This window comes from Balaenoptera borealis (assembly GCF_965194805.1).
Source record: "Balaenoptera borealis genome assembly, chromosome: 2".
Lineage (NCBI taxonomy): Eukaryota > Metazoa > Chordata > Mammalia > Artiodactyla > Balaenopteridae > Balaenoptera > Balaenoptera borealis.
Window position 1 is genome coordinate 34,124,882 of NC_138867.1, and position 22,140 is coordinate 34,147,021.

At 40.0% G+C, this 22,140-nt stretch overlaps 1 protein-coding gene and 1 long non-coding RNA gene across 6 annotated transcripts in view; one reads left to right on the top strand and one right to left on the bottom strand.

Annotated features, from left to right (window-relative positions):
- Positions 1–8,688, bottom strand: part of LOC309624417 — a 268,613-nt gene extending 259,925 nt beyond the window's left edge. The window contains exon 1 of the long non-coding RNA XR_014241889.1: positions 7,500–8,688. This is a non-coding gene — a long non-coding RNA (uncharacterized lncRNA). The remainder of the gene's footprint in view (positions 1–7,499) is intronic.
- Positions 8,689–10,138: 1,450 nt separating this feature from the next.
- OSMR (oncostatin M receptor) overlaps positions 10,139–22,140 on the top strand; it is a gene marked incomplete at its 3' end in the record, with an annotated part of 62,819 nt that continues 50,817 nt past the window's right edge. For 4 of the 5 annotated variants that reach the window (XM_082382225.1, XM_082382227.1, XM_082382230.1 and 1 more), the window contains exon 1: positions 10,139–10,244. Of the gene's footprint in view, positions 10,245–10,303; positions 10,611–22,140 lie in introns of those variants that run through there. The other variant, XM_082382229.1, reaches the window with a different exon arrangement.

Consider the following 22,140-nt stretch of genomic DNA (forward strand, 5'->3'; position numbering starts at 1 on the left):
TCTGTTCCTATCCTGTCAATATTCTTTGCCCTACATGGGTATTAAAAATGATATGTATTTTTTAATCCACAAAGTCTCCCTGTACAAAGGAAATATGGTTTCCATCTAGCTCTGTCCTACTGGAATATGCTGCCCCCTTAGCCCAGTCCTCATTCTCTTCCAAACACACTTTGTCCTTCTTACAAGGACAGTGTTTGCTGTGTGCAACTGCTCTCCTCTCCTAGTTTCGTGACTAAGCCTGTGGATATGTTAGTACTGTCTGCTGTAGATGAAAACCTCCTGGAAGGCCACACCTGGTTTGCTTACTTGCTCTGTTAAGCAAAATGCATGCTACCCAATAAGTGTTGCAATTGACAAAGATAGGTTTCAGACTTGGCTTCTTCCCAAAGGAATAAATCGAATACGTGATTCTGACCACAATTAATGTGTAAAACAGGGAATTTGGCTAGCATCTATGCCAAAGGAAAAATAAGCACTGAAGCAGGGAGCTGCCCTCTGCTGATTTAAACAAACAAACTTACTAGCCTAACTTCATAGTCTATAGCAACTTATAAAGTAATTTTAAGTGTCAACTCTAGTTTCAGATGATCTAAGAATTTCTTTTTCACTTAAAAAATAGTTTTTCAGATTATACATGTTTCTTTTCAAAAAAAATGTGATCACTGAAGAAAATTAACAATTTCTGGAAGCCACGTGTTCCAGATGCAAGGCTATAACATGGAAGAAGCCTCCCTCCTAGACTCACCACTTAGAAGAGAAAAGATAATCCAATTGGCATCGGACCATGACCTGAATGAAAAACAAACCTCAGTGTGTTGCTGCACAGAGCCCAGGGATGCGTTAAGTAAATAAGTGAATGGAAGACCCGCAAGTTGCTTCCAACTTTCCATTATTGTAAGGAAACAGCAACAATTTGGTTATTGTCAATTATGTTGCTAAAATAAGTAAGAAGTATAGTATTGGGGTTTTTTTTCCTGTTTTAAATAAGCAGATAGTGATTATTTTCTTCTTTATATTTTCCCATAATTTTATAGTTTTCTACAGAGAACTGTTTTTTTAAAACAAATAAGAATATTTGGAAAGAGGTAAGCAGCATTATCTGGAGGATGACTCCTGAAGTTGAGGCTGTTTGGCCATGGACTTCCTGGAACAGGGCTCCCTCTTTCCCATGGGAGGGTCTGTGCCCCAACCCAGCCCCCTGGGGGTTAGGGGCTCTAGTTCGCCCAGTTCTATGAAGCCAATGTCTAAAACAGCTGCCAGGAGCCCACATTCTCAGACAAGTGCTACACAACCTGCATTGTAACTCAGACTACATGGAACCTAGGTCTGTCTGTTCACACTGGACGAAGCCCACTGGTTGACATGCTGGACTCTCGCATACAACACTTCAGATCAATGTCTCATTTTTTGTTGTTATTCATCACGTTTTTTAAATTTTTAATCTTTTAGTAAGTAATATATTTATGTGGATAAAAATTCAAAAGATACCAAAGGGTAGAATTAAAACTCTCCCCTCTAGGGACTTCCCTGGTGGTGCAGTGGTTAAGAATCCACCTGCCAACGCAGGGGACAGGGGTTCGAGCCCTGGTCCAGGAAGATCCCACATGCCGCGGAGCAACTAAGCCCGTGTGCCACAACTACTGAGCCCGTGCGCCTAGAACCCATGCTCTGCAACAAGAGAAGCCACTGCAATGAGAAGTCTGCGCACTGCAACGAAGAGTAGCCCCTGCTCGCTGCAACTAGAGAAAACCCACATGCAGCAATGAAGACCCAGCACAGCCAAAAATAAAATAAAAAACAAAACAAAACAAAAAACTCTCCCCTCCGTCCCTCAGTTGTCTTCCCCAGAGGCAATTAATTTTGTTTCTTTCATATCCGTAAAGAGGTTATAATTGATTATAACTTGAGCATAGCAACCAAAGTAAGTAACAAATGAGGTTCCTTGTATTCTTTGATTTTTAAAGGTATTACTTTAAAAGATAAAAACACATGATAAAAACACTAATCTGTAAGACAAAGCTAAAATGAAAAGTACAAGCCTCCCTTACACATTACCCCCCATTTTTAGCCCTTCTCCCCAAGAACATCCACAGTCACCAATTTCTTGTAATCCTCCTCAAAACAGGCTCATGCATATATGCCATAAACATCAACAAATTAAATAGATACATGGACGTACCAAATACACATTTCTGACCCTTACTTTTTTCATTTAATTATATATCTTGGATGTATTTCCATAGCAGCACATAAAGCACATAATCTTCCTTCTTTCTTTTGAAAGGATGAATCATAGAGTTTTCAGTCTTCTATTGGATGATTTTAGTTTGTTACTAGCTTTTGCTATTACAAACAATATTTTTCCTACCATCTCTCCATTTCCCCCACAATGTTTTTCTAATCAGAGTCTGTATGTGTTTGTGTGTGTTATAATTTTGCAACTGTGAATGCTTGTAAGCCTAAATTTCCGGGTAAGTGAATATTCTTTTTTATTATTTTTTCTTTCTAAAAAGAAGGGGAATTTTCAAAAGAAATTGTCTATTGTCATTCTTTTCCAAAACATTTATACCTTCATCTTTAGGCATCATTTTCCAATAATTTCTAGGAAAACAAGTTTTTATGATTATTTTTGCTACAGAATCTATTAACATTAATTTAATAACATTTCTCTCCTTCTTGAGTTTTTCATCTTATTTTAGTTTAGCTCGATTATTTTGTGTTGAATTTGAATGAACATTTCTCCCTCACCTGTTTCCCACAAAATGCCCTTGGAATGTGGAAATTACCTGAGCATTATTCCACAGGGATAATGCTAATCATCATCTGATAATATTTGATAATGGACAAAATAGTTGCTGTTGTGTTAGAATTAAATGAAAGAGGCTACATTTAATAAGCTGACAAGATCGAATATAGAAGTGTATAGAAGTGAGTGCCTTTAGGAAGTTTTCATTTCAGTCTAGGTAAAATTAATTTAAACACAAATGGAATCACTAGATAAAGATATAGCTTACCGTAACTCCCGCAAATAAATTTCGTTTTTGGCATTTGAACAAAGTTCACAGGAAGTTCAAGGACAAGTTTGACCCATACTTTTTTTATTCCTAAAATTCTTTCCTTATTAGTATAATGTTATTAATACTCATAAATTTTTATCCTAAAGTGATGTTTAAGATAATAGATTAACCTTACATGATTCCAGTAGGCTTTCATCAATTTCCAGATTGAAGTCTAAGGCAAATATATTTCAATCTTTTGAAAAGACTGGATTGTTTCAGAAGAATATTTTATTGGAGAGAAAACTAACCTAGCAAACGGGGAAAAAAAAAAAAAGAGTTCCTACCATTTTCTCCCAATAACCTCATCACTTAGCATTTCAAAATGTAACCGTAGGGAGTGCCCTTCCAGTCAGAGCTGAGTGGCTCCTATTAAACTGTCCCTCCTACATATGACAATATAAAACACTAGGAAAAAAATAAGAAGCACTTAAAAGCAGTGGAGAATTGACAAAAACAGAAAGATTCTGGAAGGGAGTTAACACTTTGAAGCAGGGAAAGAGTAGGGAGGGAGTTTCCCACATTTTATGGCCCTTAGCCTGAGACCACACAGGTCTGTGCAGCATGGGGGTAACCAAAGCTCTGTTAGAAACTCTACAACATTTCTGGCTTGAAGAACCAGAGGTCAGAGCTTGAGGCAACCACATCCTTTGGAAAATGAGGTGGGAAATGGCAGAAAAGAGATAGCTAGAGAGGAAGAAGCTTATATTCTGTGTTTAAACTTACATCACGGATAATCTCTGAATCATGATTGTGCAAGGCCGACTCAAAGGAGCCCAGCTAAAGCCAAAAAAACAACTGAACTCGGATTTGAGCTTCTACTACTGTGATCAATATCATGTTTGGAGTTTGAGTCTCACCACATTTACTGCCCATTTAAAAAGAAAATCAATACCTTGGAGGAATGTAACAGAATCCAGTTTTCATAACATAATATTTACAACATCTAGGTTGCAGTCCAAAATTACTTGACAATCCAAAAATGAATAAATAAACAAACCAGGAAAATGTGATCCATTCTCATAAGTGAAACAATCAATAAAGACTGGCTCTAAGGTGTCTAAATGTTGGAATGAACGAGCAATGCTCTAAAAGCAGCAATTAGAACTATGCTCAGTGAGGTAAAGGAAAATATGCCCATCATGATCTAAAGGATAGTAAATATCAGTAAAGAAGTAGAAAATATATATAGAAAAGAAAAATTTAAGAACTGAAATTTACACTATCTATCTATTTAGAAGATGAATTTGATAGCAAAATTAAGATGATAGGATAGGAGTCAGTAAGCTTAAATACAGTTTGATAGAAGTTATCCAGTCTGAAAAAAACAAAGAAAAAATTGAAAACAATTAATAAAATCATGTGGGTATTTGGGACTATATGAAGGGGACTAACATATGAGTAATTGGATTCTCAGGGAGAGATGAAAAAGATAATGGAGCAGAAAAAAAAAATTTGAAGAAATACTACCTGAAAATTTCTCAAATTTGTTAAAAAACATAAATTTGCAAATTCAAGAAGCTCAACAAATGTCAAACCTGATGAATAATAATTTTAAAATCTCTAGGCACATCATTGTCAAATTATTGACAACCAAAGAGAAAGAAAAATGTTGACAGCAACCAGAGAAAAATGACATATTATATATACAGTGAAACAATGATTTGAATAATTGATCATTTCTCATCAGACACAATGGAGGCCAGTAAACCACGGAACAACATTTTAAAAGTGTTGAAAGGAAAAAGCTGTCAACTGAGAATTCTATACTCAACAAAAATATCCCTCAAGGATGAAATGAAGTAAAGACATTAAAAAACAAAACAAGACAAAAACAAACAAAAATATAAATATAGACAACTAAGAGAACGTATCTCCAGTATACCTGCACTAAAAAAATGCTAAAGGAAGTTCTTCAGGCTTAGGGAAATGAGATAAGATGAAAACTTAGATCTCTGGGAGGACTGAAGAACATTGGGGTAAAGGTAAATATGTGGGTAAATATAAAAGACTATTTTTCCTCTTAATTTCTTTAAAATACATATCACATGCCAGTTTTATCTTGTCATAAATGCAATACATTTTACTACCGTAATGTAAAGGACAGGAGGTGTGGTTAAATGGTAGGTGAAATGGTACAATATTATCTCAACCAAACAGTAAAAATTAAGGATGTATATTGTAATCCATTCAAATCCTGTCAAGAGGAATAACAAAAACCCAAAAGGTAAATTTAAAATAAAATTCTTTTAAAAGTCATTTAATGTAAAAGAAGGCAGAAAAGGAGAAACAGAAGAACAAAAAGCAGAGGGAACAAAACAGAAAACATATGGTAAAGTGGTAGGTTAAACCCAACCATATCAATAATTACCTTAAATGTAAGTGTGCTAAACACTCCCTATCAAATTAAAAAGCAGAGAATGTATTTTTTAAAAAAGTCCCAACTACATGCTATCTATAAGAGATGCTGTTTAAACATAAACACGACTATAGACTTATTTTAGGTCAAGCTTAGCAAATCATTTTCAAAAGTTCTCAAAGTTCCCACCTAACTCTCCCCCAAAGTACTTCCTTCCTAACTGGATTAATGTTCTATCCTGTAGCATTAATTACTGCACTCATTTTTATTAATCCCCATAACCATAGGTCAAGAGAATAAAAGCAGCTATCCAAGCAAACACATATGCAACATTATCCCTAAAGTCCATGGAGCAAAAAAAGATAAAGATCCAAAGAAGTTCTCCCCACTACCTGGTTTCTGATGATTCTGGAATAAGGTGTGAACATAATTGCAATATTCAGGAGAGGGTGGAATATGTAGAATCAATCAATTCATCACCCAATCTTCCAGTAATATTTAGTTCAAGCAAGAAACTCCTTTAGAACTATTAAGGATGATGTTATCCCTCATTCAAATTCACTTAACAGACATTGAAGGAAGGCAATTCATACTCAAGTACTTATAGGGAATCCTCTGAAATTATAAAATATGAAAGCTCCACGTGGCCCCCTAACACTCAACATCTTGCTTTGTCATTGCCGGCTCCCTTTTTTTATTTGCTTTTGGGTTTACATATATATATATATACATATATTTGGAAATAATAGCTGTCTCTTAACTAACCAAGCTTTATAATATACTTTAGATTAGAAACTTTTCAAAAGGCCTGTTTAGTTTTTCACAATACAAGAATACATTTACAAAATAACATTTTAATTTCCATTAAGTTTTCTTAGAAATAATGCCAGTATCACCAATACAATCATAACCACAGCAGCATGCTTTAAGACCTAAAAGTGAATCTTTACTATGTCAAATGTGGTAACATGCCCCCACAAATAGAGAATTCTTATCCATGAGGGTAATTGTAAATCATCATCTAGTACTTACTTGATGAAGCCACTTTCTTCAGAAAACTCCCAATTCCCTCAAATTCTATCAGTTTGGTTACCAAATACTGCCAAACATGTAATTACAGATATTTGTAGCAGTTGAACAAATAGAATAATAATTATATTTCACAATTTACATAGCTGATTTTATATACCTATATCTATATCCATAGCCATATCTATATAATGTTACTAACATTTATAGAACTATATTTCCCCTGAGAAATTGGATAGGGTAGGGTTACATTCCATTCATGCCTCCCCTGTCATAGTTACATATATGAGACTTTCTGGTGGAAGATGGCAGATGAGGGAGGATGGATGAAGGGTCATTCCCAGGTTTTTTGACTTGGTACCTGAATTAAAGTTTTGGCCATTCACTTAATACAAGAGAATCAAAGGGGGAAACATGAAGCGTTTGAACCCGGACATATTGATTTTGATGTACAAATAAGTTGGTCTAGAGGTCACATGAAATAATTGCAATGGAGAGGAAGATTGAAGGGTCATCAGATCACAAGTGATCATGGAAATCAGGACCATGGACGTGATCATTCGGGAGACTGTGTGGATTCAGAGGAGAGTGCCGTGGATGGAGCCCTGGGACACGCCAACATGTAGGGGACACATGGAGAACAAGAAGGGGACAGGGAAATGATAAAGGAAATTTTCACATATTGAGGTATGAGGAAGTCACTCTGGCTTATGCATGAGTTAACTTGAATTTTATGCTAACTAAAACAGCCTGTTTGTGGCGTATCAAACATACATTGTACGTCTGCTTTAATTATGAAAGAAAAGGGAGCACTGACCAGAAGTAAAGAATGTCCATGTTAAAAATAAAGATTAAATGCCTTCCTTCCTGGGATGCCAATGCTGGTACTCCTTCAATGACAAGACTCCCTCCCCAGATGCCAAGGCCATACTAACTCCCTGTGTACGTGTTGATCTGGGCTTTTTGAAACCTTGAAGGAATGTAACCCTGACTTGTTTAATGTTCTTTGTTATGACAACATATGAAACTGTGTTTAAAACCATGCTTCTCTGTACCTTTCTTCTGGCCTCTGCTGGTGGCCAGCAATCCTTCGCATTCCTTGGCTTGATGCAGAATAACTCCAATCTCTGCCTCAGTAGTCACATGGCGTTCCTCCTGGGTACCTGTGTCCAAATTTCCCTCTTCCTATAAGGATAGCAGTCACTGGATTAATCCATTCTGACCTCATCTTAACTTGATCAAATCTGCAAAAACAGTATTTCCAAATAGGGTCATATTCTGAAGTTCTGGGTGGACATGAATTTTTAGAGGACACTATTCAACCTAGTACACCATCCTAAGGGTATGATCACAGATTTACAAGTGCTATAGTAATTAGTCTCTAGAAAGAGGAATATACTCAAGAAATTAGAATGGTGCACAAAATAAATGAATTTTACATGGGCACCTGTTTGAGGATGTCATTGAGAGGACGTGACCTCCGGTTGACCCTCCAACCCCAGGCAATTAGAGCCTCTTTTTCCCCTCCCCTGCCCTTGGAATGTATGTTCTGCCCACTGTTCCTGTACCAGGAGCCATTTTCAAGGATGTAGCCTTGAGAGAGCAATGTGTTGTTGAGATCATGTGGTCTGTACACTGCACTGAACCCCATTAAGGCTTCTATGTAAACTTTTAAGATTCTGGCAGGCAGGAGAGGAGATGTATTTATCTTGCTGCTGCCTGAGACAAGCCTCCTATGTAAATTCCCTGCCTATTAACACTGCCACCTACCAATCTGAATGGGTCTACCTCTCCTTGACCTTTGTGTAAGGGGGCAAGTTTAGAATTTCACTAGGGGAATTCCCTGAGGTCATGAACCAACAGCACCGATTTTTTGTAACTCAGTTTCTTTCAATTGTTATAGGAGCCCAAAGTAAGTGAAGACTCACTTTGCGGAAATTCATCACACTCAATATTTTTTATTTGGCATCTCATCTGCTCTAAGAAACACCCTTCTGAACTGTTTCTGTAAAGAAGAAATTAACATTTTTTTTCACTCAGTGAAACAGAGAATCAGAAAGCCTTCCTAACCCTTTGGGACCTGGTCTGACAGAGCTTCCGTAGCCACGCAGATGGCTAAACTAATGGACTCTTTAAAAAAACTCTTGGACTCCATTAGTTTAGCCATCTGTGTGGCTACAGAACCTCCGTCAGACCAGGTGCCAAAATGTAAAATAGATAGCTAGTGGGAAGCAGCCACATAGCACAGGGAGATCAGCTCCGTGCTTTGTGACCACCTAGAGGAGGGGGATGGGGAGGGTGGGAGGGAGACAGACATAAGAGGGAGGGGATATGGGGATATATGTATATGTATAGCTGATTCACTTTGTTATAAAGCAGAAACTAACACACCACTGTAAAGCAGTTACACTTCAATAAAGATGTTTAAAAAAAAAAAATCTTGGAGTAATGAGAGGTGTGGCAAAGGACCATTCATTTATTTAGACAAAAGTACCTTTAACTTCATTATCATCAAACATTTACTACATGGAGCATAGTAATGGTGTCTTCGTGGCACCATTAGATATTATGTGTATTTAGGCCTAAAAAGAATCCTTTCCCTGGGATGGCATTCCGAGAGCAAAAAATGACATAAAGGAGCAAAAAGGACAAACATAAAAGTAACATTTGGGCTGATTCTGACATTATTTTGAGCCATGCAGTCAATTCAATAAGTGATTCTAAGATATGATTCATGGGCGACCCTTCTTGATTACTCTTGTTTCCCCCAGTCCCTGCCATCTGTGGTACTTTGCAGTACCTGAATCCCACCAGGCTTAGCTGACCAGAACTAGGCCCCATGGACAAGCCTCCGGAGCTGCGGGACATCCCTGCCCGACACCTGAGCCCCCGAGTCTCCTCTCTGGGTCCAAGGCTACCACCATAGCAATCGTATTTAGCTGGTTCCCATACCAGCTCCAAAGTCGATAAGCCTTTACAGAGTCCATCATATAACTACGAGGAGAGGGCAAATATGCATGTCAAAGGCCCTGTGTTTGAAATATGTATTTCAAAGTCTGGATGGCATTATTAAGAGGAAAAGTAAGCCACGCTGCAGCACACACAGCTCTTTGTGAAACTAAGGTTTCAGGACAGCTGTTGCAGGCGAGACTGTGATAGGGCATTTCTAGAGAGGAACGCGAAGCAGGATCCTAGAACTCTACTTTTTATTTGTATTGCTCTGAACGCCAAACGGAAACACAGTAAGAAGTTTGCCTGGGGCGCTTGTCTTTTACCCAAAGACTTTCTGCCCCGGAGCCCAGGGGGTCTGCCTCTAGGTTGGGATAACAAGTGGCCCCGCGGGATCCCACCGGCTTCGCTCCGCGCCCGCTGGGTGGCCGGCCGGCGGGGTCCGCAGCGCGGCACGGGGGCGTGATGCCCGGCTCGCCGAGTTTTCGGTTTCCACTTTTCCTTTCCAGGCCTCTCCCACTTCCTTTCCCCCCGGCCGCCGCGTCCGGGGGCCCGCACCTCTGCAGGGTCCCGTCCGCTCCCCCCGGGGACCCAAAGGAGGCGAATTCCTGTGGGTCCCAGGAGTGCCAAGAGTGCGCAGCGAGACGGGAAATTGCAAAAGTCCTCGGCCCTCTGCCCTCCCCCGCGGCTTTCCCGTAACTCCCGCCCCTGGGCGCGCGCCCCGCAGCTGATTCATAGCCCGGGCGCGGGGCCGGCCCTGCAAGTCCACACCCGCGCTCGCCCCCGCCTCGCACCGGGGCGGCAGCCACGCCGACGACTCAGCCCGGCTCGCGGAGCCTTCCGCCCGCGGGGTGAGTACCCACCCGACCGCCCGTCCCGCTCCCCGCCGCGCGCCCCGCCTCCCTCCGTGGCTCTTCCGACGGACGGACCCGGGTGGCGTCGGGAAGAATCCGACCCCTTTGCCGGCCCTTCCCGGCTGGACGCGGCCCGGAGCTCAGCCGTCTTCTCCCCTGCTCGGCGCCGCCGAGGCCCCGCGTTTGCTTTGGTTCGGGGTTCGCTCTGCTCCGAGACGGTGCTTTGAGGGGTCCTCAGCCGTGGCGCGCCGGCCTGGTGCGTAACACTGGAATACTAATTCTTCCCAGAGCGCACGCTGCTGGGGACACCACGACGGTTCCTACCCTGCTTTTACGTTCGCCATCCCACCGCCTCTTTCGCAGGTAGTTGGTAGTTAAAATTCCCATTTGACCCACGTTTGTCTCTCTCCCAGCACTCCAGAGTGAACTGCTGTCTCCAGCCTCCCCTCACGCTCCCTTAACTCTCACCTGACAGTCATTCCTCTCGCAGTCCGCGATCTGCCTCCACCCGCTCTCTATTTACACCTGGAAGCGGGAGGCGCTCACGCGCAGGTGGAGCGGGAAATCCCGGGGAGGTGTCTGCGGTAGACGCCAAGCGAATGGAAGGAGCGCCGAGGTGTCTGGCTGGGCGGTGGGAGCCTTGCATTTGTAACTAACCCACCCCTCACCCTTTTATAGACAAACCTTTCCTAGGCAAAAAGCACGGAGGGGTTCAATAACTTGTCCAAGACCGTAGAGCTGGCCGCGGTGGCACTGACGTCGCGAAGCGCGGGGCTTTGCCTCTGACACCGAGAGCCCTTTCTTGACAGTGCTTGGCCCGCTCACGCATCCATCCGTCCTGCCTGCCTGTCCTGTGGTGGGAAGCACAGTGCGCCGAGCCACGGAGAAGGGACGCCTGGTAACTGACAAGCCTGAAGACTGAACAAGCTTATTCTCCAACTCAAGAGGGGTCGATGTAGGCAGAGGATAGGACAGAACTGAATGTAGTGTATTTCATTTGAGCTAGAAGGAAAGAAGCTCTGGGTCTTATTCTCAAGTCTAGACTGACTTTGGGACTTGGGTCAGGTTAACTTTATGGCCTCAGCCTCTGTCTCCTCCTCTGCAAAATGATAATGGTTCACACTTGCTATGGGACCAGGCACTATTCTAAGTACTGTACATATGCTAGACGATTTAAGCTTCACCAGTGAGGTAGGTAGCAGTTTTCTCATTCTGATTTTATCAGTGAGAAAACTGAGACCCAGAGAAGTTAAGTAACTTGTCTGTGGTCACACAGCTAGCAGGTGACAGAGTCAGGATTTGGCTTTGGAATCTGCTTATAACCACTGTGTTGTGCCTCAAACTCCAGGACCCTTTTTGGAGTGTCTCCCACCCCACCCCACTCGTGGTGCTTCATCATTGTCCTGCTTTGTCTCTCTCCTGGGCTGCTTTAAAATGCACTCAGAGACCCTTGAAGCTGAAGGGCCCCAGAGGGTCATAGTGGCCAGGGGTTCCCAAACTTAGCTGTGTCTTAGAATCATTCTTGAAGCTTTTCAAAGCGCTGGACTCCAGCTTCATCTGCCTACTCAGAATCTTCAGGGCATGCTAAGTTTGGCATCTCCCCGAGAGCGTTCAGTATTGTTAGAATGCCTCCAGTGGCAGGGAGCTCACTAGCTAACGTGATTGTTGGGCAGAGCTAATTCTCAGCTGTAACTTGCCTCCTTGTGTTACCTGTTCTGCCTCCTCTTGTCTCAGCACATGTGTCTAAAGCTTCTGTATCAAAGGCCACCTTGAGAGGAAAGGGCTGGTCTTAGGTGTCCAACGGGGACTGGAGCCACACGGGGGAGAATGCTTACACACTGGGTCTTTTCCTTCTACCCCTTTCTTTAACCTGAAAGAGCAGGAACATCTACAGGGGTGCACAGAGGTGTTCCAGAGTCTCTGTTGTTTCTTGTAACCCTTTTGTCCTGAAAAAGGAACCAAATCAGGAAAACTATCAGGGTGTTGAAAGAGGAATCGGTGGTACTGTGATTTGACAGGAGGAAGGCGTGTGTTTTCCTTCTGGGAGGATTTTTGGCTTGGGTGGAAGGAAAACTGAGTGAGTGTCATCTTGCTCACTTACAGGAACAGTGAGCCCTGGCTCTCTTTTCCCTGGTGGAGGAAGTCCTCCTTGATTGAAAAAACTATATGAAAGGCAGAAATATAAGACAAATAAGATTTTGTGAGAAATACGCCTCCCTCCAAGCAACCTTCCTTGCTCTGTAAAGCACAAGTTTCTTCTCCAGCAGCTGTGTCCTTGCTTTTACAAGGTTGTCTATTTTACTTTTGTGTTTTAAAAATAATGCAAATAATAAGTGAATATATATACGAACTATATGAAATGAAATGCAGAACCTTGGTCACTCCTACTCCCACTCAGAAGAGGGTAAGTTCAGGTTGGTACCCACTATTCCAAGTTTTTTCTTTTCTGTACAATTGCATAATATGTATATATACACTATGTTTTTTTAAAGATATTTTTCTTTTTTTAAAATTGTACAATTATCTATCTATTTATTTATTTATTTATTTATTTTTGGCTTTGTTGGGTCTTCGTTTCTGCACACGGGCTTTCTCTAGTTGTGGTGAGTGGGAGCTACTCTTTGTTGTGGTGCGTGGGCTTCTCATTGCGGTCGCTTCTCTTGTTGCAGAGCACAGGCTCTAGGTGCGTGGGCTTCAGTAGTTGTGGTGGGTGGGCTCAGTAGTTGTGGCTCCCGGGCTCTAGAGCTCAGGCTCAGTGGTTGTGGTGCACAGGCTTAGCTAGTCCGTGGCATGTGGGATCTTCCCGGACCAGGGCTCGAACCCGTGTCCCCTGCATTGGCAGGCAGATTCTCAACCACTGTGCCACCAGGGAAGCCCTACACTATGTTTTAATATATGTAAATGAGATCTTACTATCATTGTGCAGCTTACTTTTTCACCCCCAAGTCTTAGAGATCTAACATCTCTGTATGTACCTCTTTTGCTAATGGCTACATGTTATTCTAAAGTAATAATGCTTATTCTTATTTCTTGTTATTTTAATTAGAGACATTTATTCATCCTTTCCCTTATTGATGGACATTTGAGTTGTTTAAAATTATTCAGCATTAGCAACAGTGCTTCAGGGAAGATTGGGTATTCATCTTTGTGCTTAAGCCTGAGTATAATATCCTAGGAGAGAGATTTGTGGGTGAAAGGGTTTATCCATTTTTCAACTTGATAGATATATAACCCTTCAAAGTGCACCACTGACCCACCCCAGGTACTAATTTAAACTCAGCCCATGAAAATCTATTTCCCTCATCCTTTCTAAAACCAGGTGTTATCTCTTTTTTTTTAATTTAAATTTTCAAATCCGGTAAATGAGTGAAACCCAATAAGGCATTTTAATTTGCATTTTGCTGATTATTGCTGCAATTTAATATTTCTAAACACAATATTTATGGGTCATGTGTCTCCTGTCAATTACCTCTGCATATCCTTCGCTCACTTTTCTACTCAGTTGCTTTCTCTTATTTCTATTTACTGCAGAAGCTCTACAGGTACTCAGTTTCTTAATCTTTTGTCTGTTGTAGATGATGCAAATATTTCTTCTAGTGTAATGCTCATTTTCCAAATTTTTTTTATTATGGTAAAATACATAATATAAAATTTACCATTTTAATCATTTTAAGTATACAGGTCTGTGTCGTTAAGTACATTCATACTGTTGTGCAACCATCACCACCATTCATCTCCAGAACTCTTCATCTTGCAAAACTGAAACTCTGTACCCATTAGACAATAATTCCCCATTCCCCCTCTCCCCAACCCCTGACAACCATCATTCTACTTTCTGTCTCTATGCATTCAAATACTCCAGGTACCTCATATAAATGGAGGAATCATATAGTCTTTGCCTTTTTGTAACTGGCTTATTTCACTTAGCAAAATGTCCTCAAGGCTCATCCATGCTGTAGCATGTGTCAGAATTTCCTTCCTTTTTAAGGCTGAATAATATTCCATTGTTTATGTATACCACATTCTGCTTATCCATTCATAATGCTTTTATTTATTTTATTTTTTTAATAAATTTATTTATTTATTTGTTATTTTTGGCTGCGTTGGGTCTTCGTTGCGGTGTGCGGGTTTCTCACTGCAGTGACTTCTCTTGTTGCGGAGCATGGGCTCTAGGCGTGCAGGCTTCAGTAGTTGTGGCGCACGGGCTCAGTAGTTGTGGCACGTTGGCTCAGTAGTTGTGGCTCACAGGCTGTAGAGCGCAGGCTCAGTAGTTGTGGCACACGGGCTTAGTTGCTCTGCGGCATGTGGGATCCTCCCAGACCAGTGATCGAACCCGTGTCCCCTGCGTTGGCAGGTGGATTCTCAACCACTGTGCCACCAGGGAAGCCCAATGCTTTTATTTTTAACTATCTTTTGCTGCACAGAAGTTTTAAATGTTTGTGTAATCAACTCTGCAATCTTATGCTTTCTGTGCTTTGTCAAGCTTAGAAAGGTCTTTTTCACCTAAAAATTATTTTTAAGTTTTTTTTCTAATACTTTTATCATTTTGGTTTTACATTTAGCTCTTCAAAATATCAGATTTTTGTATAAGGTGAAAGGTAAAATGTAACTTAACTTTTTTCTTAAGTTTTAAGCAGTTGATCTAATACCGTTTATTTAATCATACAACTTTTTTCTAACTCATTTGAAATTCTGTTTTTACAGTAAAATAAATTACTGTTTATATAAGGCCCTGTTTCAGGATTCTACCCTATTTCACTGATCTATTTTTGTCTCTTCTTCTGCCAGTATCACCTGTGTTAAATGCTACAGCTTGATGGTATATTTTTATATCTAGGAGTATATATTTGTAGTTTTTTCCCTCAGAACGTTTTTTGAAAGTGATTCTCATACATTTTCATTTTGTATAAACTTTACAGATAACTTGTCAAGTTTAATAAAATCCTATTGGAATTTTTCTTAAGATTTTCTTGGCCTTCTAATTATCAGTAATTTTTTTATGCCTTAATGTCGATTGTCGTATGCCCTTCACACATGCAGGAAGCAGTGTGATGTGACTAGGGAGTGACTCACATGGCTCAAGCTCTGAATTGACTGTGTCAACCTGGACAGGTTACTTTTAGCCTTTCTTAGCCTTAATTTCCCTATCTTTGTATGGGGATAATAATTGAATCTCTTTTCAGGGGGCTGTTATAAGGATTCTATTAATAAATGCATGTGAATCACTTAGCAGAGCACCTAGCAGAGGGTTAGCACCCAGTACGTGCTAGCTGGGATCATTTTCACATTTCCCTTCCTATCCTGCTGTGGGCGCTGCAGTGTGCCTTGTCAGAGCAAGAATTGGTAAATCTTCTCCTTCATATATCCATGGTGTCCTAGGAGACAAAAATATGTAATAAATATTGAATATAGTAGTGCTTCTCAAACTTCAGTGTGTATTTGCATCACCTGGGGATCTTGTTTAAATGTAGATTTTTATCCCACACTTTGCATATGTAGTCTCTCACTGATATTTAAAATTATGCTACTAGTGACAGTATTTCCTTTGGGGATAAATATGATTGACATGACTTGTAAATTGCTTTCTTTTAATATTATATGCTAAAGAACTAAATTATATTTATGCTGTTTCCTTTCTTCCTTCCTCCCTGCCTTCCTTTCTTCTTTTTCTTTTTTTTTCCTTATGAAAAGAGAGTTAGTGAAAGTGCTAAATATAACAACAAATTCTATTCTTAGATCTGAAATCACTGAGACAATTAACTATGTGGATTATTTAAAACTGTTGATTTATGATGAAGACAGCCACATAAAATATATCCAGTCTGAGTATGAAATGTAAGTCAGCTGATAGGAAAGCCAGAATTACAAGTGTCTTAGCAAAGAGAAAAACATAAGACATAAGGAACACTTGGAAAAACGTAAGATTAAATGTAAGATTAAAAAGAACTCTTGGAAAACATGGACTGAGGTTCTGCTGTATGAGAACAGTGTGTGACAGATCTTGAGAAGAGGTAAATCAACAGGAGCTACACTCTCATGTGAGTAAATTTCTCACACATCACATTATCTCTTAGTCAATTCTCTCTACTCCCAGTCTTCCTAACAGGGGACTTTGAGCAAGTTAATCTCAACCTAGTGTGCCCATCTGTCTAAAGAGGATGGCAGTATGTTTTTCTATCTGGGACATTGGTTACTTTCTGTGTTTGAAAATGCATTAGTAAAGTGCCTGCATTTTCTCAGGACCTGAGAGATCACATTTTTTTTGTAGGGAAATACCTGACACCCTCATAGACTGATTCAATATCTAAAAAATATCAACCTTTTTTCAGGTCTGCTTGACAGCTGTGGGCTGGATTTGAATCACAAAACACTTTTGACTAGTTTACCCCTGTTGGGATATATGTTTGGAAATAATGGAATTGCCAGTACTTGCACAAGACTGAACCCAATATTTGTAAAACACACATACACACACACATGCACACACATGTTTTAAAGAATGCTTTGTGTTGCAGAATTACATAACTTGAGAGAGAGCTATAATTTCTCTCATCCTACTCGCTTCCCTTCCCCCACACAAGCTCTAAATTTATAACTCTTTGTAGTTGGGTGTCTTTTGGGGCCAGTTTGGATCCTTCAAGTAGAAGACAGCAAGGCAGAAATAGATGTGCAGGAGATCTTTTGGGAAAGCATTGTGAAGGATAAAGGGAAAAGGGAGCAGGAATAGGCAGAGAGCACCTCCAAACCCACTGCAGGTCTGAGCCCTGTGAAAGGGGATAGGGAAGAAGGAAGATTGGAAAGGAAGAGCTTCCAGCTACAGTGCGGCTCTGAGAAAGTTCCAGCCAGGGATGGGGAGGCTTTGATCAAAGGTTGTCTATTAGAGGAACCCCGTGTTGGGTGGAGAAGACTTGGTTTGATATTTGATGGGAGCAGCCAGGGGGGACTGTGGGCTTGGGTGTGAATGTGCAGTGGATCCAAAGGTGTGGCAATGCAGGCTGTCAGGAGCTATGCAGTACGTTCCTTCGAAGGGAGCTCTGAGTGGCATAGCTGTACGGTTGCCACACTTCTCTTCTAGAGGTGGTTTTCTGCACACTTCTGAAACTTGCTTTTTCATTCAATATTTTCTGGACATTCTTCCATGTCAACACATGATTCTAGTTCATCCTTTTTAACAGCTTGATAATATTCTTTTGTAGAAATGCACCATAATTAAATTTTCTACTTTCTTTGGATGGATATTTAGATTGTTTTCATTTTTTCCTCAATAAAAACAATGTTACAATGAACAGAAGACAAAATTCCAGAAATAGTATTTCTGCATCAAAGATAATGCATACTAAAATTTTAATAGATATTGCCAAATTGACCTTGTTAAAGTTGTGCTTTTTGACTATCAGTAAGTAGCAATGCCTACTTTTTCAAACTCTTACCGATGCTAGGTATTAAGACCTTTTTAAGCTTTGCCAATTGGACACCACACAGACACACACAGAGATATACACGACTACTGCTTTAATTTGCGTGTATTTAATTATTAGTGATAGTGTCCAGTTTTTCTTTTTTCTCTTTCTGGTTATTGATATTTCTTTCTTTTCTGTGAATTACATAATCATGTCATTTGCCAGTTTTTCTATGGAATTTCTTGTCTTTTTCTTATTGATTTCTAAGAGCTCTTTATATATTAGGGATAGTAACCTTGTGACATAAGTATTGAAACTATTGTTCCCAGTTTGGTTTTGGACCTATTATATCACTAAAAATTTTCAATATTCATTTGATTGGTATAGCAGTCTTTACCTTTTTTTGCTTCTGGTTTCATATCATGCTTGGACAGATTATACAAATATTCACCTATGTTTTATTCTAGTAATTTTTTTCTTCCATTTTTACTGAGATATAATTGACATACAACACTCTATAAGTTTAGGGTTACACATAATGGTTTAACTTACATCCATCATGAAGTGATGATTACAGTAAGTTTAGTGAACATCCATCATCTCATATAAATACATAATTAAAGAAATAGAGAAAATATCTTCCTTGTGATGAAAACTCTTAGGATTTACTCTCTTAATAACTCTCATATGTAACGTACATCACCATTAATTATCTTTATCATGCTGCATATTACATCCCTCATATTTATTTGTCTCATAACTGGAAATTTGTACCTTTTGCCTGCCTTCCTCCAATTCCCCCTCCCCCTACTCCCTGCCTCTGGTAGCTACAAATCTGATCTCTTTTTCTAATAGTTTGTTTTTGAAGTGTAATCGACGTACAACACTATGTTAGTTCCTAATACACAACATGGTGATTCAGTATTGCTATACATTTCCAGTGTTCGCCATAAGTCTAGTCATCTGTCACCATACAAAGATATTACATAATTGTTGACTGTATTCCCCACACTGTACATTTCATACCTGTGACTCATTTATTTTGTAATTGAAAGTTTATATACCTTAATCTCCCTCCCCTATTTCTCTCCTCCCCCCAAACCCTCCCCTCTAGCAACCACCTATTTGTTCTGTCTATCTACAACCTTGTTTCTGTTGAGTTATATTTGTTCATTTATTATAGTTTTTAGATTCCACATTATAAGTGAAATTACATGGTATTTGTCTTCCTCTCTCTGACTTATTTTACTTATCATAATAACCTTTAGGTCCATTCATGTTGCAAATGCCAAGATTGAATTATTTTTTATGGCTAAGTAATGTTCCATTGTGTACATATGCCACATCTTCTTTATCCATTTATCTTTTGATGGGCACTTGGGTTGCTTCCGTATCTTGACTATTGTAAATAATGCTGCAATGAACATAGGGGTGCATACATCCTTTAAAATTAGTGTTTTCATTTGTTTCAGATAAATACCCAGAAGTGGAATTACTGGATCATGTGGTATTTCTATTTTTAATTTTTTGAGGAACCTCCAAACTGTTTTCCATAGTGGCTGCACCAATTTACATTCCCATCAACAATGCAAGAGGGTTCCCTTTTCTTCACATCCTTGTCAGCATTTGCTATTTGTTGTATTTTGATGGTAGCCATTCTGACAGGTGTGAGGTGATAACTCATTGTGGTTTTGATTTGCATTTCCCTGATGATTAGTGATGTTGAGCATCTTTTCATGTGCCTATTGGCCATCCGTATGTCTTCTTTGGAAAAATGTCTATTCAGGCCCTCTGACCATTTTTTAATTGGCTTGTTTGTTTTTTTGATGTTGAGTTTTATGAGTTCTCTGTTTATTCTAGTAAAGCTAATGGTCTTGCATTTACATCTTTGTTCATCTGGATTTTATTTTGTTGGAAGGAAATGAAGCAGTAGCAATAATGATCAAATTAACATTAATTGGATTTACTGTGTGTTTGTTCTCATAATCTTATTTGATCCTCATGGCAATCCTATGAGGTAGGTTACTTATTCTCATTTTACAGAAAAGAAAATCAAAGCCTAGATGGTTTAAGTAACTTGTCTATAGTCATATAGTTATTAAGTGCCAGAGAGGGGGATTAGACCCTAAGTAGTCTTATGTCAGAGCACCTGTACATAACTGTTACAGCTTCCTTTTCCCATACATGTCTGGGTTAGTACATCGTTCCAGTACCATTTGGGTGAATAATGTATCTTTTCTCAAATGAAGTATCACCTTTAGCATTTACTAAATGCCTACATATTCTCTGGGTCCAAAATATTCCTTGGATCCAGGTTTTCCAGTTGTTTCTTTGACTTCACATACAACTTAGAGACTCAACTTTACTCCTATCTGAAATCACAGATTCCAAGAATCATTAACTAAACATTGCTTAAAAAAAGAAGATGAGCTGTGAGTCAATTCAGTCTCATAAATCAGGATTGACCTTACAAAACTAGTAGAAACACTTAACTGGGTAGGTTAAGAGGGCGGGGAAGAAGTGCTTGAACCCTGCGTGTGCCTCCGAGTGATGGATACTTAAGGAGGAAGGGGTGGTGGAATTGGGGTGAAACCTTGTGGGTAATCAATCCTATGCTGTAACGGTGGAGGCCCTTTCAAAGCGGCTCCAAAAAACAAATGGCAGCGCTCTTAAAAAAAAAAAAAAAAGAACAGAACCTGGAAAATGTGGGCATCCTCCATGAAGTGGCATGCAACTCTTTGTACTGCCGCATAGAACTCTTTCACAAGGTACACACACGGAGCACGTGTCCTACTTGAACAGCTTCTTCTTTAAAATAGTATTTGCATATGACATCATTGGGGCACCCAGCCAATTGTGAAGAGTTTGGCAACACACCCATGTTCTTGGGAAGCAAGTGACCGATTAAGCTGCTCCCCATGGGGATTATTTGCGGTGGGGAAACTTCTCAGGAATAAATATTTCAGTAATGACAGAACAAGAAGCGCTGGTGAAGAGGGGCAAAGAGGGGCAGATTTTTCATAAGCTGTGTTTTCATTACACATGTAGTTTTTATTACACATGTAGTAGATATTTGAATATCCCTCAAGTGTAGTATTACACATGAGGGATATTCAAAGGCATCTTCTTTTTGCAGAGAGACAAGATTTGAATGACAAGTTCTACAAAAGGAGTGGGTAATTTTTCTTCTTTCCTCCCTTTTTCCTCCAGAGAAGGAATGTCAATGAAAGACTATGTATTCGGCAACATTTGGCAACAGAAAATGTAGAAGGGTCTGAAAAAGAATCTATTTTAATTAAAATAAAATTGAAAGCAAGGAAGAGAGAATGCAAGAAAATTGGTACAAGTTTTTGTTCATTTACTGGATGTTGACTGGGTAGCAGCTGTGTTCTGGTACTGTGATAGACACGGGGAACAAGATCTAGACCTGTCCTCGAGCAGCTCATAGTCTGGGTAGGAATAATGGAGATCTGAAAAATAAAAATAAAGAACAGATTTTGTCTGGATTTGTTAATCCCATAATCCTAATAACATATACAAACTACTATATATAAAATAGATAAGCAACAAGGAATTACTGTGTAGCATAGGGAACTATATTCAGTATCTTGTAATAACCTATAATGGAAAATAATCCCTCTCTATACACACACACACACATAAACTTACTCTATGCCTGAAACTAACACAGTATTGTAAATCAACTGTACTTCTTCTTTTCTTTTTTTCTTTTTGGCCGCACTGTGCACCTTATGGGAATCTTAGTTTGCCGACCAGGGATTGAACCTGGGCCCCGGCAGTGAGAGTGCTGGGTCCTAACCACTGGACCGCCTGGGAATTCCCTCAACTATACCTCAATTTTAAAACACTGGGGAAATTTTTTTTAAAAAGAGAGAGAACAGATTTGGGAAAGGACAAAGTCATGCGGATGAGGCAGGAAAGTATTCTTCCTTTCTGAATTCTGCCACTTTGTACTTCCCAGACTTCCTTTTCTTACTGGAAAGTGGACGTGGCAATGCTCCTTGCTCATGGTTGTGGAGAGAGAAAGCCTGTTGAATGAGTGGGAGAGCTGGGTAGCCTCTCTCGGGTCAGAAGCAGAGCTTCAGAGGAAAAACCAAACCCTGCTTGGTGCACCCTGAGCATCTGTAGGGGAACGTGCCAAGCAGCCGCCTGATGCTGAAGGACTCACCAACCCTCATCCTTGAGGTGATGTGGGAAAGCCTGGCCTAATCTTGGATTTTCATTCTGATCTGCATAAGGGGGCGTAGTGTAGGGTGTAGAGCACCCCAGAGCTGTGTGCTCGGACCTCTTTCTCTTTCCTGTCTGTACGCCCTCTTGAAGATCTTCCAGTCCTATGGCTTTAAGTACTATTTGTATGCACCAAGCATGCCTGGATTTATACCCCCAGCCACGACCCCTCCCATGGCCCCTCCACATGATGTATCCAGCTAGCTACTTGACATCTCCACTTGGATATCAAATGAGCATTTCAA